The sequence below is a fragment of the Electrona antarctica genome (assembly GCF_951216825.1).
Source record: "Electrona antarctica genome assembly, chromosome: 18".
Classification (NCBI taxonomy): Eukaryota; Metazoa; Chordata; class Actinopteri; order Myctophiformes; family Myctophidae; genus Electrona; species Electrona antarctica.
Window position 1 is genome coordinate 11,265,174 of NC_136799.1, and position 18,858 is coordinate 11,284,031.

At 42.7% G+C, this 18,858-nt stretch overlaps 1 protein-coding gene across 2 annotated transcripts in view; it reads right to left on the bottom strand.

The window, feature by feature from the left end:
• arhgef10 (Rho guanine nucleotide exchange factor (GEF) 10) overlaps positions 1-18,858 on the bottom strand; it is a 170,435-nt gene that overhangs the window by 86,423 nt on the left and 65,154 nt on the right. The gene's annotated exons all lie outside the window — the stretch shown is intronic.

Here is an 18,858-nt window from a genome sequence, read left to right on the forward strand (position 1 = left end):
AACAACAAAAAAAGTGTTGTAACCTGCCGTTTTTTTCTTCTTTCTAATTATTTGTTTGGTCCAAAATATTGTTTGTGTTGTCATGAGTTGTCACGACTCGAGTTGGCTTTGTCCGCGGCGTAAACCGTCTTTAAATAAATACTTTACGAAATGTCTATGAGAATAATGCATTGGATTTCATTTCCTGGTCCCGGGTAGGAGGCGGGACTGCGACGCTCTATAGCAGTGATTCTCAACCCGTTTAATTTCAAGGACCCCAAGTTTGATATGCATTAGGCTACGGACCGCCCATTTAATGGCATTTCTATCTCTGGGACCCCCAATTTATTTTGTAAAATTAATGTTAATTTAACTCTGAGAGTCATTTCATTTAGCTGGGGACCCCCTGGAACTGCCTCAGGGACCCCTGGGGGTCCCCGGACACCACTTTGGGAACCACTGTACTAACAGCAGATACACGTATACTGTTGGTCGGACATACTGTACTGCATTACGTTGTTACTGTGTTATTACACTCAAATAGACAAAAACACGAGTTCCTTTTTGCATTATACATCATACGGTGTTAACGTGCAGCCCAGTTACCAATGAGTCATCTACCTTATTGAAATCTAAGTGGGGGACCCTGGTCAACTGGTTTATTGTTTCACCAGTACAGTAACATCCAATATGTACTAAAGTTAATTCGTTGTCGGCAGGATTCGAACCTGCGCGGGGAGACCCCAATAGATTTCTAGTCTATCGCCTTAACCACTCGGCCACGACAACCCTATAAGCCAATGGGTAATAGCGTCACTACTTTGAGAAGGGTGTAACTTTCATGTAGTTAAGCTATTTTGTTCACTGTGGAGCTGGGCAGCTTGGGCCGTGGAAATAAACATGAATTTGGGGGTCCTTGACGTGAAAATGTCTGAAAACCACTGGTTTAAACAACATTAGGAGAAGAGAACTACACTTTAATAAACAAGCCACAAGCAACTTCACAAAAATAACAAAAAAGACCAAAGTCGCCGATTATTGTAAGCAGACATGACAACACTGTTGTGTTGTGTAGTCAGTCTGTCTGATTTACAGTCAGTTCTTCGGCGAAGAGATTTGGCGTATCGGAAGAAAAGGAGGGGGCCCTGTATAGAGCCCTGGGGGACACCGGTCAATGAAGTATAGGTTTTAAGTGGTTAATATATCCCGTTAGGCCTATCGATTTGACAGTATCAAGATACTGTGTATTCTTGGAAATTCCTTTTGATTTGGATACCAGGCCTCAGGTTCACTACTGTATAACAACACACAATACAAGTGGTTTTAATTAGAGATGTCCCGATACTGTATCGGTATCTGGAAAAGTATCGGATCGGCCCTTATTTGTCATATCGGTATCGGTGAATATGCCTAACCACCGATCCGACACAGGGGTAAGGGGTTGACACTATTGCAGGTAAATAAAATGTTGGGACATGTGGAGTTTGCTTTGGAGTTGCCCAAATTGCTAGTGGACATTTGAGTGAGGAGTCTGCTATAAACACACCACATATAGCTAGATAGCTATAAACACAACATGAGATCACGATACTGGTACCGGTATTCAGTATCGGCTAACACAGAATTTGAGGTATCGGATCGGAAAAAAGTTTATCGGGACATCCCTAATCCCTAGTTGAACCACTCTGTAGGATACACACACACACACACACACACACACACACACACACACACACACACACACACACACACACACACACACACACACACACACACACACACACACACACACACACACACACACACACACACACACACACACACACACACACACACACAGTCCCCAAACATTCAAGGTTCGAATGTTCGCTCGTTAGGGTTGGCACTCGAATCTTAATTGATGGGCTTGAACCATTCGTTTTTTTTTTGTTTTTGTTTTTTATTAAATAAAAAATATTATTATTTTTTCCCTTTTTTTTATTAACTCGAAAATATATCTCGGCGAGAATGCGATATGAGCAAGTTTCTAGTGCATTCCTGTCAGAAGTTATGATTTTTTAAAGGAATATCTCCTAGTTCTGCTGTCCCATCTCCCGTGCACATTAATTTGCTGATTGGCCTACAGCTGAGGTGATTGACCTTTCTCACCTTGTTCTGTGAGAACAAAAGAGTGCCATTGAATGGAATGTCTGACGCGTCTCTCTCACACACGGACACACACACAAACACACACACCAGCATGATCGCTGACAGGGGAACCGTTCTTAGCAGCCATGATATATTAGCATATGCTCTCTAGCATCACATCACAAAAAGCAGGGAACTCTGATCATTGTTTCATCATTGCAAAACGGATACACAGGTGGAACAAATAACGAGCAAAATACGCTGTTTTAGCTGCCTGCCAGCAAGCTCACATGAGCTTGCAGATCAGCTGTTTTCGCGGAGCCACTTGACGGTGTGTGCGTGTGTGTGTGTGTGTGTGTGTGTGTGTGTGTGTGTGTGTGTGTGTGTGTGTGTTGGGAGAGACGAGAGATTGATAAAGAGCAGGGGAGACGCGCTGCGCTCTGATCGAGACGGATATCTCAAAGGTTATTTTTTAAATTAATTAGAAACAAATGGTCTGGATGTTCGCTCGAAAATTCCTGCCGAAGTTCGAGTCCTAAAAAAAGGGCTAAGGTACAGCCTTAACACACACACACACACACACACACACACACACACACGGCTGTGTTAACGTGCAGCCCAGTTAAGGCATCTACCTTGTTGAAATCGGACATACTGTACTGCATTACATTGTTACTGTGTTATTACACTCAAATAGACAAAAACACCATCTCCTTTTTGCATTATACATCATACATTAACGTGCAGCCCAGTTACCAATGAGGCATCTACCTTATTGAAATCTAAGTGGGGGACCCTGGTCAACTGGTTTAAGTGGTTCATTGTTTCACCAGTACAGTGACATCCAATATGTACTAAAGTTAATTCGTTGTCGGCAGGATTCGAACCTGCGCGGGGAGACCCCAATAGATTTCTAGTCTATCGCCTTAACCACTCGGCCACGACAACCCTATCTAACCCACCTCAACTACATTTCCCAGAAGCCAATGGGTAATAGCATCACTACTTTGAGAAAGGTGTAACTTTCATGTAGTTCAGCTATTTTGTTCACTGTGGAGCTGGGCAGCTTGGGCCGTGGAAATAAACATGAATTTGGGGGTCCTTGACGTGAAAATGTCTGACAACCACTGGTTTAAACAACATTAGGAGAAGAGAAATACACTTTAAGAAACCAGCCTGAAAATCTGCCACAAGCAACTTCCCAAAAAGAACAAAAAAGACCAAAGTCGCCTATTATTGTAAGCAGACAGGACAACACTGTTGTGTTGTGTAGTCAGTCTGTCTGCTTTACAGTCAGTTCTTCGGCGAAGAGATTTGGCGTATCGGAAGAAAAGGAGCCCCCTCCTTTTCTTATCTCTCTCCCTGTATAGAGCCCTGGGGGACCCCGGTCAATGAAGTAAGTGGTTAATATATCCCGTTAGGCCTATCGATTTGACAGTATCAAGATAGTGTGTATTCTTTATTTGTCCCTGTGGAAATTCCTTTTGATTTAGATACCAGACCTCAGGTTCACTACTGTATAACAACACAAGTGGTTTTAATTAGAGATGTCCCGATACTGTATCGGTATCTGGAAAAGTATCAAAAGTAACAAAAGTTAATTCGTTGTCGGCAGGATTTGAACCTGCGCGGGGAGACCCCAATAGATTTCTAGTCTATCGCCTTAACCACTCGGCCACGACAACCCTATCTAACCCACCTCAACTACATTTCCCAGAAGCCTAAATACTGTATCGGTATCTGGAAAAGTATCGGATCGGCCCTTATTTGTCATAAACACAACATGAGATCACGATACTGGTACCGGTATTCAGTATCGGCTAACACAGAAATTGAGGTATCGGATCGGAAAGAAATGTATCGGGACATCCCTAATCCCTAGTTTTAATTGAACCACTCTGTAGGACACACACACACACACACACACACACACACACACACACACACACACACACACTGCTGTGTTAACGTGCAGCCCAGTTAAGGCATCTACCTTATTGAAATCGGACATACTGTACTGCATTACGTTGTTACTGTGTTATTACACTCAAATAGACAAAAACACCATCTCCTTTTTGCATTATACATCATACATTAACGTGCAGCCCAGTTACCAATGAGGCATCTACCTTATTGAAATCTAAGTGGGGGACCCTGGTCAACTGGTTTAAGTGGTTCATTGTTTCACCAGTACAGTAACATCCAATATGTACTAAAGTTAATTCGTTGTCGGCAGGATTCGAACCTGCGCGGGGAGACCCCAATAGATTTCTAGTCTATCGCCTTAACCGCTCGGCCACGACAACCCTATCTAACCCACCTCAACTACAGAAGCCAATGGGTAATAGCTTCACTACTTTGAGAAAGGTGTAACTTTCATGTAGTTCAGCTATTTTGTTCACTGTGGAGCTGGGCAGCTTGGGCCGTGGAAATAAACATGAATTTGGGGGTCCTTGACGTGAAAATGTCTGACAACCACTGGTTTAAACAACATTAGGAGAAGAGAACTACACTTTAATAAACAAGCCTGAAAATCTGCCACAAGCAACTTCACAAAAAGAACAAAAAATAACAAAGTTGTCTATTATTGTAAGCAGACATGACAACACTGTTGTGTTGTGTAGTCAGTCTGTCTGATTTACAGTCAGTTCTTCGGCGAAGAGATTTGGCGTATCGGAAAGAAAAGGAGGGGGCCCTGTATAGAGCCCTGGGGGACCCCGGTCAATGAAGTATAGGTTCTAAGTGGTTAATATATCCCGTTAGGCCTATCGATTTGACAGTATCAAGATACTGTGTATTCTTGGAAATTCCTTTTGATTTGGATACCAGGCCTCAGGTTCACTACTGTATAACAACACACAATACAAGTGGTTTTAATTAGAGATGTCCCGATACTGTATCGGTATCTGGAAAAGTATCGGATCGGCCCTTATTTGTCATATCGGTATCTGTGAATATGCCTAACCACCGATCCGACACAGGGGTAAGGGGTTGACACTATTGCAGGTAAATAAAATGTTGGGACATGTGGAGTTTGCTTTGGAATTGCCCAAACTGCAAGTGGACATTTGAGTGAGGAGTCTGCTATAAACGCAACACGAGATATATAGCTAGATAGCTATAAACACAACATGAGATCACAATACTGGTACCGGTATTCAGTATCGGCTAACACAGAAATTGAGGTATCGGATCGTAAAAAAGTTTATCGGGACATCCCTAATCCCTAGTTTTAATTGAACCACTCTGTAGGACACACACACACACACACACACACACACACACACACACACACACACACACACACACACACACACACACACACACACACACACACACACACACACACACACTGCTGTGTTAACGTGCAGCCCAGTTAAGGCATCTACCTTATTGAAATCGGACATACTGTACTGCATTACGTTGTTACTGTGTTATTACACTCAAATAGACAAAAACACCATCTCCTTTTTGCATTATACATCATACATTAACGTGCAGCCCAGTTACCAATGAGGCATCTACCTTATTGAAATCTAAGTGGGGGACCCTGGTCAACTGGTTTAAGTGGTTCATTGTTTCACCAGTACAGTAACATCCAATATGTACTAAAGTTAATTCGTTGTCGGCAGGATTCGAACCTGCGCGGGGAGACCCCAATAGATTTCTAGTCTATCGCCTTAACCGCTCGGCCACGACAACCCTATCTAACCCACCTCAACTACAGAAGCCAATGGGTAATAGCTTCACTACTTTGAGAAAGGTGTAACTTTCATGTAGTTCAGCTATTTTGTTCACTGTGGAGCTGGGCAGCTTGGGCCGTGGAAATAAACATGAATTTGGGGGTCCTTGACGTGAAAATGTCTGACAACCACTGGTTTAAACAACATTAGGAGAAGAGAACTACACTTTAATAAACAAGCCTGAAAATCTGCCACAAGCAACTTCACAAAAAGAACAAAAAATAACAAAGTTGTCTATTATTGTAAGCAGACATGACAACACTGTTGTGTTGTGTAGTCAGTCTGTCTGATTTACAGTCAGTTCTTCGGCGAAGAGATTTGGCGTATCGGAAAGAAAAGGAGGGGGCCCTGTATAGAGCCCTGGGGGACCCCGGTCAATGAAGTATAGGTTCTAAGTGGTTAATATATCCCGTTAGGCCTATCGATTTGACAGTATCAAGATACTGTGTATTCTTGGAAATTCCTTTTGATTTGGATACCAGGCCTCAGGTTCACTACTGTATAACAACACACAATACAAGTGGTTTTAATTAGAGATGTCCCGATACTGTATCGGTATCTGGAAAAGTATCGGATCGGCCCTTATTTGTCATATCGGTATCTGTGAATATGCCTAACCACCGATCCGACACAGGGGTAAGGGGTTGACACTATTGCAGGTAAATAAAATGTTGGGACATGTGGAGTTTGCTTTGGAATTGCCCAAACTGCAAGTGGACATTTGAGTGAGGAGTCTGCTATAAACGCAACACGAGATATATAGCTAGATAGCTATAAACACAACATGAGATCACGATACTGGTACCGGTATTCAGTATCGGCTAACACAGAAATTGAGGTATCGGATCGGAAAAAAGTTTATCGGGACATCCCTAATCCCTAGTTTTAATTGAACCACTCTGTAGGACACACACACACACACACACACACACACACACACACACACACACACACACACACACACACACACACTGCTGTGTTAACGTGCAGCCCTGTTAAGGCATCTACCTTATTGAAATCGGACATACTGTACTGCATTACGTTGTTACTGTGTTATTACACTCAAATAGACAAAAACAACATCTCCTTTTTGCATTATACATCATACATTAACGTGCAGCCCAGTTACCAATGAGGCATCTACCTTATTGAAATCTAAGTGGGGGACCCTGGTCAACTGGTTTAAGTGGTTCATTGTTTCACCAGTACAGTAACATCCAATATGTAAGTTAATTCGTTGTCGGCAGGATTCGAACCTGCGCGGGGAGACCCCAATAGATTTCTAGTCTATCGCCTTAACCGCTCGGCCACGACAACCCTATCTAACCCACCTCAACTACAGAAGCCAATGGGTAATAGCTTCACTACTTTGAGAAAGGTGTAACTTTCATGTAGTTCAGCTATTTTGTTCACTGTGGAGCTGGGCAGCTTGGGCCGTGGAAATAAACATGAATTTGGGGGTCCTTGACGTGAAAATGTCTGACAACCACTGGTTTAAACAACATTAGGAGAAGAGAACTACACTTTAATAAACAAGCCTGAAAATCTGCCACAAGCAACTTCACAAAAAGAACAAAAAATAACAAAGTTGTCTATTATTGTAAGCAGACATGACAACACTGTTGTGTTGTGTATAGTCAGTCTGTCTGATTTACAGTCAGTTCTTCGGCGAAGAGATTTGGCGTATCGGAAAGAAAAGGAGGGGGCCCTGTATAGAGCCCTGGGGGACCCCGGTCAATGAAGTATAGGTTCTAAGTGGTTAATATATCCCGTTAGGCCTATCGATTTGACAGTATCAAGATACTGTGTATTCTTGGAAATTCCTTTTGATTTGGATACCAGGCCTCAGGTTCACTACTGTATAACAACACACAATACAAGTGGTTTTAATTAGAGATGTCCCGATACTGTATCGGTATCTGGAAAAGTATCGGATCGGCCCTTATTTGTCATATCGGTATCTGTGAATATGCCTAACCACCGATCCGACACAGGGGTAAGGGGTTGACACTATTGCAGGTAAATAAAATGTTGGGACATGTGGAGTTTGCTTTGGAATTGCCCAAACTGCAAGTGGACATTTGAGTGAGGAGTCTGCTATAAACGCAACACGAGATATATAGCTAGATAGCTATAAACACAACATGAGATCACGATACTGGTACCGGTATTCAGTATCGGCTAACACAGAAATTGAGGTATCGGATCGGAAAAAAGTTTATCGGGACATCCCTAATCCCTAGTTTTAATTGAACCACTCTGTAGGATGCACACACGCGCACACACACACACACACACACACACACACACACACACACACACACACACACACACACACACACACACACACACACACACACACACACACACACACACACACACACACACACACACACACACACACAGCTGTGTTAACGTGCAGCCCAGTTAAGGCATCTACCTTATTGAAATCGGACATACTGTACTGCATTACATTGTTACTGTGTTATTACACTCAAATAGACAAAAACACCAGCTCCTTTTTGCATTCTACTACATCATACATTAACGTGCAGCCCAGTTACCAATGAGGCATCTAACTTATTGAAATCTAAGTGGGGGACGCTGGTCAACTGGTTTAAGTGGTTCATTGTTTCACCAGTACAGTAACATCCAATATGTACTAAAGTTAATTCGTTGTCGGCAGGATTCGAACCTGCGCGGGGAGACCCCAATAGATTTCTAGTCTATCGCCTTAACCGCTCGGCCACGACAACCCTATCTAACCCACCTCAACTACAGAAGCCAATGGGTAATAGCTTCACTACTTTGAGAAAGGTGTAACTTTCATGTAGTTCAGCTATTTTGTTCACTGTGGAGCTGGGCAGCTTGGGCCGTGGAAATAAACATGAATTTGGGGGTCCTTGACGTGAAAATGTCTGACAACCACTGGTTTAAACAACATTAGGAGAAGAGAACTACACTTTAATAAACAAGCCTGAAAATCTGCCACAAGCAACTTCACAAAAAGAACAAAAAAGAACAAAGTTGTCTATTATTGTAAGCAGACATGACAACACTGTTGTGTTGTGTAGTCAGTCTGTCTGATTTACAGTCAGTTCTTCGGCGAAGAGATTTGGCGTATCGGAAAGAAAAGGAGGGGGCCCTGTATAGAGCCCTGGGGGACCCCGGTCAATGAAGTATAGGTTCTAAGTGGTTAATATATCCCGTTAGGCCTATCGATTTGACAGTATCAAGATACTGTGTATTCTTGGAAATTCCTTTTGATTTGGATACCAGGCCTCAGGTTCACTACTGTATAACAACACACAATACAAGTGGTTTTAATTAGAGATGTCCCGATACTGTATCGGTATCTGGAAAAGTATCGGATCGGCCCTTATTTGTCATATCGGTATCTGTGAATATGCCTAACCACCGATCCGACACAGGGGTAAGGGGTTGACACTATTGCAGGTAAATAAAATGTTGGGACATGTGGAGTTTGCTTTGGAATTGCCCAAACTGCAAGTGGACATTTGAGTGAGGAGTCTGCTATAAACGCAACACAAGATATATAGCTAGATAGCTATAAACACAACATGAGATCACGATACTGGTACCGGTATTCAGTATCGGCTAACACAGAAATTGAGGTATCGGATCGGAAAAAAGTTTATCGGGACATCCCTAATCCCTAGTTTTAATTGAACCACTCTGTAGGACACACACACACACACACACACACACACACACACACACACACACACACACACACACACACACACACACACACACACACACACACACACACACACACACACACACACTGCTGTGTTAACGTGCAGCCCAGTTAAGGCATCTACCTTATTGAAATCGGACATACTGTACTGCATTACGTTGTTACTGTGTTATTACACTCAAATAGACAAAAACACCATCTCCTTTTTGCATTATACATCATACATTAACGTGCAGCCCAGTTACCAATGAGGCATCTACCTTATTGAAATCTAAGTGGGGGACCCTGGTCAACTGGTTTAAGTGGTTCATTGTTTCACCAGTACAGTAACATCCAATATGTACTAAAGTTAATTCGTTGTCGGCAGGATTCGAACCTGCGCGGGGAGACCCCAATAGATTTCTAGTCTATCGCCTTAACCGCTCGGCCACGACAACCCTATCTAACCCACCTCAACTACAGAAGCCAATGGGTAATAGCTTCACTACTTTGAGAAAGGTGTAACTTTCATGTAGTTCAGCTATTTTGTTCACTGTGGAGCTGGGCAGCTTGGGCCGTGGAAATAAACATGAATTTGGGGGTCCTTGACGTGAAAATGTCTGACAACCACTGGTTTAAACAACATTAGGAGAAGAGAACTACACTTTAATAAACAAGCCTGAAAATCTGCCACAAGCAACTTCACAAAAAGAACAAAAAATAACAAAGTTGTCTATTATTGTAAGCAGACATGACAACACTGTTGTGTTGTGTAGTCAGTCTGTCTGATTTACAGTCAGTTCTTCGGCGAAGAGATTTGGCGTATCGGAAAGAAAAGGAGGGGGCCCTGTATAGAGCCCTGGGGGACCCCGGTCAATGAAGTATAGGTTCTAAGTGGTTAACCCGTTAGGCCTATCGATTTGACAGTATCAAGATACTGTGTATTCTTGGAAATTCCTTTTGATTTGGATACCAGGCCTCAGGTTCACTACTGTATAACAACACACAATACAAGTGGTTTTAATTAGAGATGTCCCGATACTGTATCGGTATCTGGAAAAGTATCGGATCGGCCCTTATTTGTCATATCGGTATCTGTGAATATGCCTAACCACCGATCCGACACAGGGGTAAGGGGTTGACACTATTGCAGGTAAATAAAATGTTGGGACATGTGGAGTTTGCTTTGGAATTGCCCAAACTGCAAGTGGACATTTGAGTGAGGAGTCTGCTATAAACGCAACACGAGATATATAGCTAGATAGCTATAAACACAACATGAGATCACGATACTGGTACCGGTATTCAGTATCGGCTAACACAGAAATTGAGGTATCGGATCGGAAAAAAGTTTATCGGGACATCCCTAATCCCTAGTTTTAATTGAACCACTCTGTAGGACACACACACACACACACACACACACACACACACACACACACACACACACACACACACACACACACACACACACACACACACACACACACACACACACACACACACTGCTGTGTTAACGTGCAGCCCAGTTAAGGCATCTACCTTATTGAAATCGGACATACTGTACTGCATTACGTTGTTACTGTGTTATTACACTCAAATAGACAAAAACAACATCTCCTTTTTGCATTATACATCATACATTAACGTGCAGCCCAGTTACCAATGAGGCATCTACCTTATTGAAATCTAAGTGGGGGACCCTGGTCAACTGGTTTAAGTGGTTCATTGTTTCACCAGTACAGTAACATCCAATATGTACTAAAGTTAATTCGTTGTCGGCAGGATTCGAACCTGCGCGGGGAGACCCCAATAGATTTCTAGTCTATCGCCTTAACCGCTCGGCCACGACAACCCTATCTAACCCACCTCAACTACAGAAGCCAATGGGTAATAGCTTCACTACTTTGAGAAAGGTGTAACTTTCATGTAGTTCAGCTATTTTGTTCACTGTGGAGCTGGGCAGCTTGGGCCGTGGAAATAAACATGAATTTGGGGGTCCTTGACGTGAAAATGTCTGACAACCACTGGTTTAAACAACATTAGGAGAAGAGAACTACACTTTAATAAACAAGCCTGAAAATCTGCCACAAGCAACTTCACAAAAAGAACAAAAAATAACAAAGTTGTCTATTATTGTAAGCAGACATGACAACACTGTTGTGTTGTGTAGTCAGTCTGTCTGATTTACAGTCAGTTCTTCGGCGAAGAGATTTGGCGTATCGGAAAGAAAAGGAGGGGGCCCTGTATAGAGCCCTGGGGGACCCCGGTCAATGAAGTATAGGTTCTAAGTGGTTAATATATCCCGTTAGGCCTATCGATTTGACAGTATCAAGATACTGTGTATTCTTGGAAATTCCTTTTGATTTGGATACCAGGCCTCAGGTTCACTACTGTATAACAACACACAATACAAGTGGTTTTAATTAGAGATGTCCCGATACTGTATCGGTATCTGGAAAAGTATCGGATCGGCCCTTATTTGTCATATCGGTATCTGTGAATATGCCTAACCACCGATCCGACACAGGGGTAAGGGGTTGACACTATTGCAGGTAAATAAAATGTTGGGACATGTGGAGTTTGCTTTGGAATTGCCCAAACTGCAAGTGGACATTTGAGTGAGGAGTCTGCTATAAACGCAACACGAGATATATAGCTAGATAGCTATAAACACAACATGAGATCACAATACTGGTACCGGTATTCAGTATCGGCTAACACAGAAATTGAGGTATCGGATCGTAAAAAAGTTTATCGGGACATCCCTAATCCCTAGTTTTAATTGAACCACTCTGTAGGACACACACACACACACACACACACACACACACACACACACACACACACACACACACACACACACACACACACACACACACACACACACACACACACACACTGCTGTGTTAACGTGCAGCCCAGTTAAGGCATCTACCTTATTGAAATCGGACATACTGTACTGCATTACGTTGTTACTGTGTTATTACACTCAAATAGACAAAAACACCATCTCCTTTTTGCATTATACATCATACATTAACGTGCAGCCCAGTTACCAATGAGGCATCTACCTTATTGAAATCTAAGTGGGGGACCCTGGTCAACTGGTTTAAGTGGTTCATTGTTTCACCAGTACAGTAACATCCAATATGTACTAAAGTTAATTCGTTGTCGGCAGGATTCGAACCTGCGCGGGGAGACCCCAATAGATTTCTAGTCTATCGCCTTAACCGCTCGGCCACGACAACCCTATCTAACCCACCTCAACTACAGAAGCCAATGGGTAATAGCTTCACTACTTTGAGAAAGGTGTAACTTTCATGTAGTTCAGCTATTTTGTTCACTGTGGAGCTGGGCAGCTTGGGCCGTGGAAATAAACATGAATTTGGGGGTCCTTGACGTGAAAATGTCTGACAACCACTGGTTTAAACAACATTAGGAGAAGAGAACTACACTTTAATAAACAAGCCTGAAAATCTGCCACAAGCAACTTCACAAAAAGAACAAAAAAAATAACAAAGTTGTCTATTATTGTAAGCAGACATGACAACACTGTTGTGTTGTGTAGTCAGTCTGTCTGATTTACAGTCAGTTCTTCGGCGAAGAGATTTGGCGTATCGGAAAGAAAAGGAGGGGGCCCTGTATAGAGCCCTGGGGGACCCCGGTCAATGAAGTATAGGTTCTAAGTGGTTAATATATCCCGTTAGGCCTATCGATTTGACAGTATCAAGATACTGTGTATTCTTGGAAATTCCTTTTGATTTGGATACCAGGCCTCAGGTTCACTACTGTATAACAACACACAATACAAGTGGTTTTAATTAGAGATGTCCCGATACTGTATCGGTATCTGGAAAAGTATCGGATCGGCCCTTATTTGTCATATCGGTATCTGTGAATATGCCTAACCACCGATCCGACACAGGGGTAAGGGGTTGACACTATTGCAGGTAAATAAAATGTTGGGACATGTGGAGTTTGCTTTGGAATTGCCCAAACTGCAAGTGGACATTTGAGTGAGGAGTCTGCTATAAACGCAACACAAGATATATAGCTAGATAGCTATAAACACAACATGAGATCACGATACTGGTACCGGTATTCAGTATCGGCTAACACAGAAATTGAGGTATCGGATCGGAAAAAAGTTTATCGGGACATCCCTAATCCCTAGTTTTAATTGAACCACTCTGTAGGACACACACACACACACACACACACACACACACACACACACACACACACACACACACACACACACACACACACACACACACACACACACACACACACACACACACACACACACACACACACACACACACACACACTGCTGTGTTAACGTGCAGCCCAGTTAAGGCATCTACCTTATTGAAATCGGACATACTGTACTGCATTACGTTGTTACTGTGTTATTACACTCAAATAGACAAAAACACCATCTCCTTTTTGCATTATACATCATACATTAACGTGCAGCCCAGTTACCAATGAGGCATCTACCTTATTGAAATCTAAGTGGGGGACCCTGGTCAACTGGTTTAAGTGGTTCATTGTTTCACCAGTACAGTAACATCCAATATGTACTAAAGTTAATTCGTTGTCGGCAGGATTCGAACCTGCGCGGGGAGACCCCAATAGATTTCTAGTCTATCGCCTTAACCGCTCGGCCACGACAACCCTATCTAACCCACCTCAACTACAGAAGCCAATGGGTAATAGCTTCACTACTTTGAGAAAGGTGTAACTTTCATGTAGTTCAGCTATTTTGTTCACTGTGGAGCTGGGCAGCTTGGGCCGTGGAAATAAACATGAATTTGGGGGTCCTTGACGTGAAAATGTCTGACAACCACTGGTTTAAACAACATTAGGAGAAGAGAACTACACTTTAATAAACAAGCCTGAAAATCTGCCACAAGCAACTTCACAAAAAGAACAAAAAATAACAAAGTTGTCTATTATTGTAAGCAGACATGACAACACTGTTGTGTTGTGTAGTCAGTCTGTCTGATTTACAGTCAGTTCTTCGGCGAAGAGATTTGGCGTATCGGAAAGAAAAGGAGGGGGCCCTGTATAGAGCCCTGGGGGACCCCGGTCAATGAAGTATAGGTTCTAAGTGGTTAACCCGTTAGGCCTATCGATTTGACAGTATCAAGATACTGTGTATTCTTGGAAATTCCTTTTGATTTGGATACCAGGCCTCAGGTTCACTACTGTATAACAACACACAATACAAGTGGTTTTAATTAGAGATGTCCCGATACTGTATCGGTATCTGGAAAAGTATCGGATCGGCCCTTATTTGTCATATCGGTATCTGTGAATATGCCTAACCACCGATCCGACACAGGGGTAAGGGGTTGACACTATTGCAGGTAAATAAAATGTTGGGACATGTGGAGTTTGCTTTGGAATTGCCCAAACTGCAAGTGGACATTTGAGTGAGGAGTCTGCTATAAACGCAACACGAGATATATAGCTAGATAGCTATAAACACAACATGAGATCACGATACTGGTACCGGTATTCAGTATCGGCTAACACAGAAATTGAGGTATCGGATCGGAAAAAAGTTTATCGGGACATCCCTAATCCCTAGTTTTAATTGAACCACTCTGTAGGACACACACACACACACACACACACACACACACACACACACACACACACACACACACACACACACACACACACACACACACACACACACACACACACACACACACACACACACACACACACACACACACACACACACACACACACACACACACACACACACTGCTGTGTTAACGTGCAGCCCAGTTAAGGCATCTACCTTATTGAAATCGGACATACTGTACTGCATTACGTTGTTACTGTGTTATTACACTCAAATAGACAAAAACAACATCTCCTTTTTGCATTATACATCATACATTAACGTGCAGCCCAGTTACCAATGAGGCATCTACCTTATTGAAATCTAAGTGGGGGACCCTGGTCAACTGGTTTAAGTGGTTCATTGTTTCACCAGTACAGTAACATCCAATATGTACTAAAGTTAATTCGTTGTCGGCAGGATTCGAACCTGCGCGGGGAGACCCCAATAGATTTCTAGTCTATCGCCTTAACCGCTCGGCCACGACAACCCTATCTAACCCACCTCAACTACAGAAGCCAATGGGTAATAGCTTCACTACTTTGAGAAAGGTGTAACTTTCATGTAGTTCAGCTATTTTGTTCACTGTGGAGCTGGGCAGCTTGGGCCGTGGAAATAAACATGAATTTGGGGGTCCTTGACGTGAAAATGTCTGACAACCACTGGTTTAAACAACATTAGGAGAAGAGAACTACACTTTAATAAACAAGCCTGAAAATCTGCCACAAGCAACTTCACAAAAAGAACAAAAAATAACAAAGTTGTCTATTATTGTAAGCAGACATGACAACACTGTTGTGTTGTGTAGTCAGTCTGTCTGATTTACAGTCAGTTCTTCGGCGAAGAGATTTGGCGTATCGGAAAGAAAAGGAGGGGGCCCTGTATAGAGCCCTGGGGGACCCCGGTCAATGAAGTATAGGTTCTAAGTGGTTAATATATCCCGTTAGGCCTATCGATTTGACAGTATCAAGATACTGTGTATTCTTGGAAATTCCTTTTGATTTGGATACCAGGCCTCAGGTTCACTACTGTATAACAACACACAATACAAGTGGTTTTAATTAGAGATGTCCCGATACTGTATCGGTATCTGGAAAAGTATCGGATCGGCCCTTATTTGTCATATCGGTATCTGTGAATATGCCTAACCACCGATCCGACACAGGGGTAAGGGGTTGACACTATTGCAGGTAAATAAAATGTTGGGACATGTGGAGTTTGCTTTGGAATTGCCCAAACTGCAAGTGGACATTTGAGTGAGGAGTCTGCTATAAACGCAACACGAGATATATAGCTAGATAGCTATAAACACAACATGAGATCACAATACTGGTACCGGTATTCAGTATCGGCTAACACAGAAATTGAGGTATCGGATCGTAAAAAAGTTTATCGGGACATCCCTAATCCCTAGTTTTAATTGAACCACTCTGTAGGACACACACACACACACACACACACACACACACACACACACACACACACACACACACACACACACACACACACACACACACACACACACACACACACACACACACACACACACACACACACACACACACACACACTGCTGTGTTAACGTGCAGCCCAGTTAAGGCATCTACCTTATTGAAATCGGACATACTGTACTGCATTACGTTGTTACTGTGTTATTACACTCAAATAGACAAAAACACCATCTCCTTTTTGCATTATACATCATACATTAACGTGCAGCCCAGTTACCAATGAGGCATCTACCTTATTGAAATCTAAGTGGGGGACCCTGGTCAACTGGTTTAAGTGGTTCATTGTTTCACCAGTACAGTAACATCCAATATGTACTAAAGTTAATTCGTTGTCGGCAGGATTCGAACCTGCGCGGGGAGACCCCAATAGATTTCTAGTCTATCGCCTTAACCGCTCGGCCACGACAACCCTATCTAACCCACCTCAACTACAGAAGCCAATGGGTAATAGCTTCACTACTTTGAGAAAGGTGTAACTTTCATGTAGTTCAGCTATTTTGTTCACTGTGGAGCTGGGCAGCTTGGGCCGTGGAAATAAACATGAATTTGGGGGTCCTTGACGTGAAAATGTCTGACAACCACTGGTTTAAACAACATTAGGAGAAGAGAACTACACTTTAATAAACAAGCCTGAAAATCTGCCACAAGCAACTTCACAAAAAGAACAAAAAATAACAAAGTTGTCTATTATTGTAAGCAGACATGACAACACTGTTGTGTTGTGTAGTCAGTCTGTCTGATTTACAGTCAGTTCTTCGGCGAAGAGATTTGGCGTATCGGAAAGAAAAGGAGGGGGCCCTGTATAGAGCCCTGGGGGACCCCGGTCAATGAAGTATAGGTTCTAAGTGGTTAATATATCCCGTTAGGCCTATCGATTTGACAGTATCAAGATACTGTGTATTCTTGGAAATTCCTTTTGATTTGGATACCAGGCCTCAGGTTCACTACTGTATAACAACACACAATACAAGTGGTTTTAATTAGAGATGTCCCGATACTGTATCGGTATCTGGAAAAGTATCGGATCGGCCCTTATTTGTCATATCGGTATCTGTGAATATGCCTAACCACCGATCCGACACAGGGGTAAGGGGTTGACACTATTGCAGGTAAATAAAATGTTGGGACATGTGGAGTTTGCTTTGGAATTGCCCAAACTGCAAGTGGACATTTGAGTGAGGAGTCTGCTATAAACGCAACACGAGATATATAGCTAGATAGCTATAAACACAACATGAGATCACGATACTGGTACCGGTATTCAGTATCGGCTAACACAGAAATTGAGGTATCGGATCGGAAAAAAGTTTATCGGGACATCCCTAATCCCTAGTTTTAATTGAACCACTCTGTAGGATGCACACACACGCACACGCACACACACACACACACACACACACACACACACACACACACACACACACACACACACACACACACACACACACACACACACACAGCTGTGTTAACGTGCAGCCCAGTTAAGGCATCTACCTTATTGAAATCGGACATACTGTACTGCATTACGTTGTTACTGTGTTATTACACTCAAATAGACAAAAACACCAGCTCCTTTTTGCATTCTACTACATCATACATTAACGTGCAGCCCAGTTACCAATGAGGCATCTACCTTATTGAAATCTAAGTGGGGGACGCTGGTCAACTGGTTTAAGTGGTTCATTGTTTCACCAGTACAGTAACATCCAATATGTACTAAAGTTAATTCGTTGTCGGCAGGATTCGAACCTGCGCGGGGAGACCCCAATAGATTTCTAGTCTATCGCCTTAACCACTCGGCCACGACAACCCTATCTAACCAACTCAACTACATTTCCCAGAAGGCAATTGGTAATAGCGTCACTACTTTGAGAAGGGTGTAACTTTCATGTAGTTCAGCTATTTTGTTCACTGTGGAGCCGGTCAGCTTGAGCCGTGGAAATAAACATGAATTTGGGGGTCCTTGACGTGAAAATGTCTGACAACCACTGGTTTAAACAACATTAGGAGAAGAGAACTACACTTTAATAAACAAGCCTGAAGCAACTTCACAAAAAGAACAAAAAAGACCAAAGTCGCCTATTATTGTAAGCAGACATGACAAGTGGGGGACGCTGGTCAACTGGTTTAAGTGGTTCATTGTTTCACCAGTAC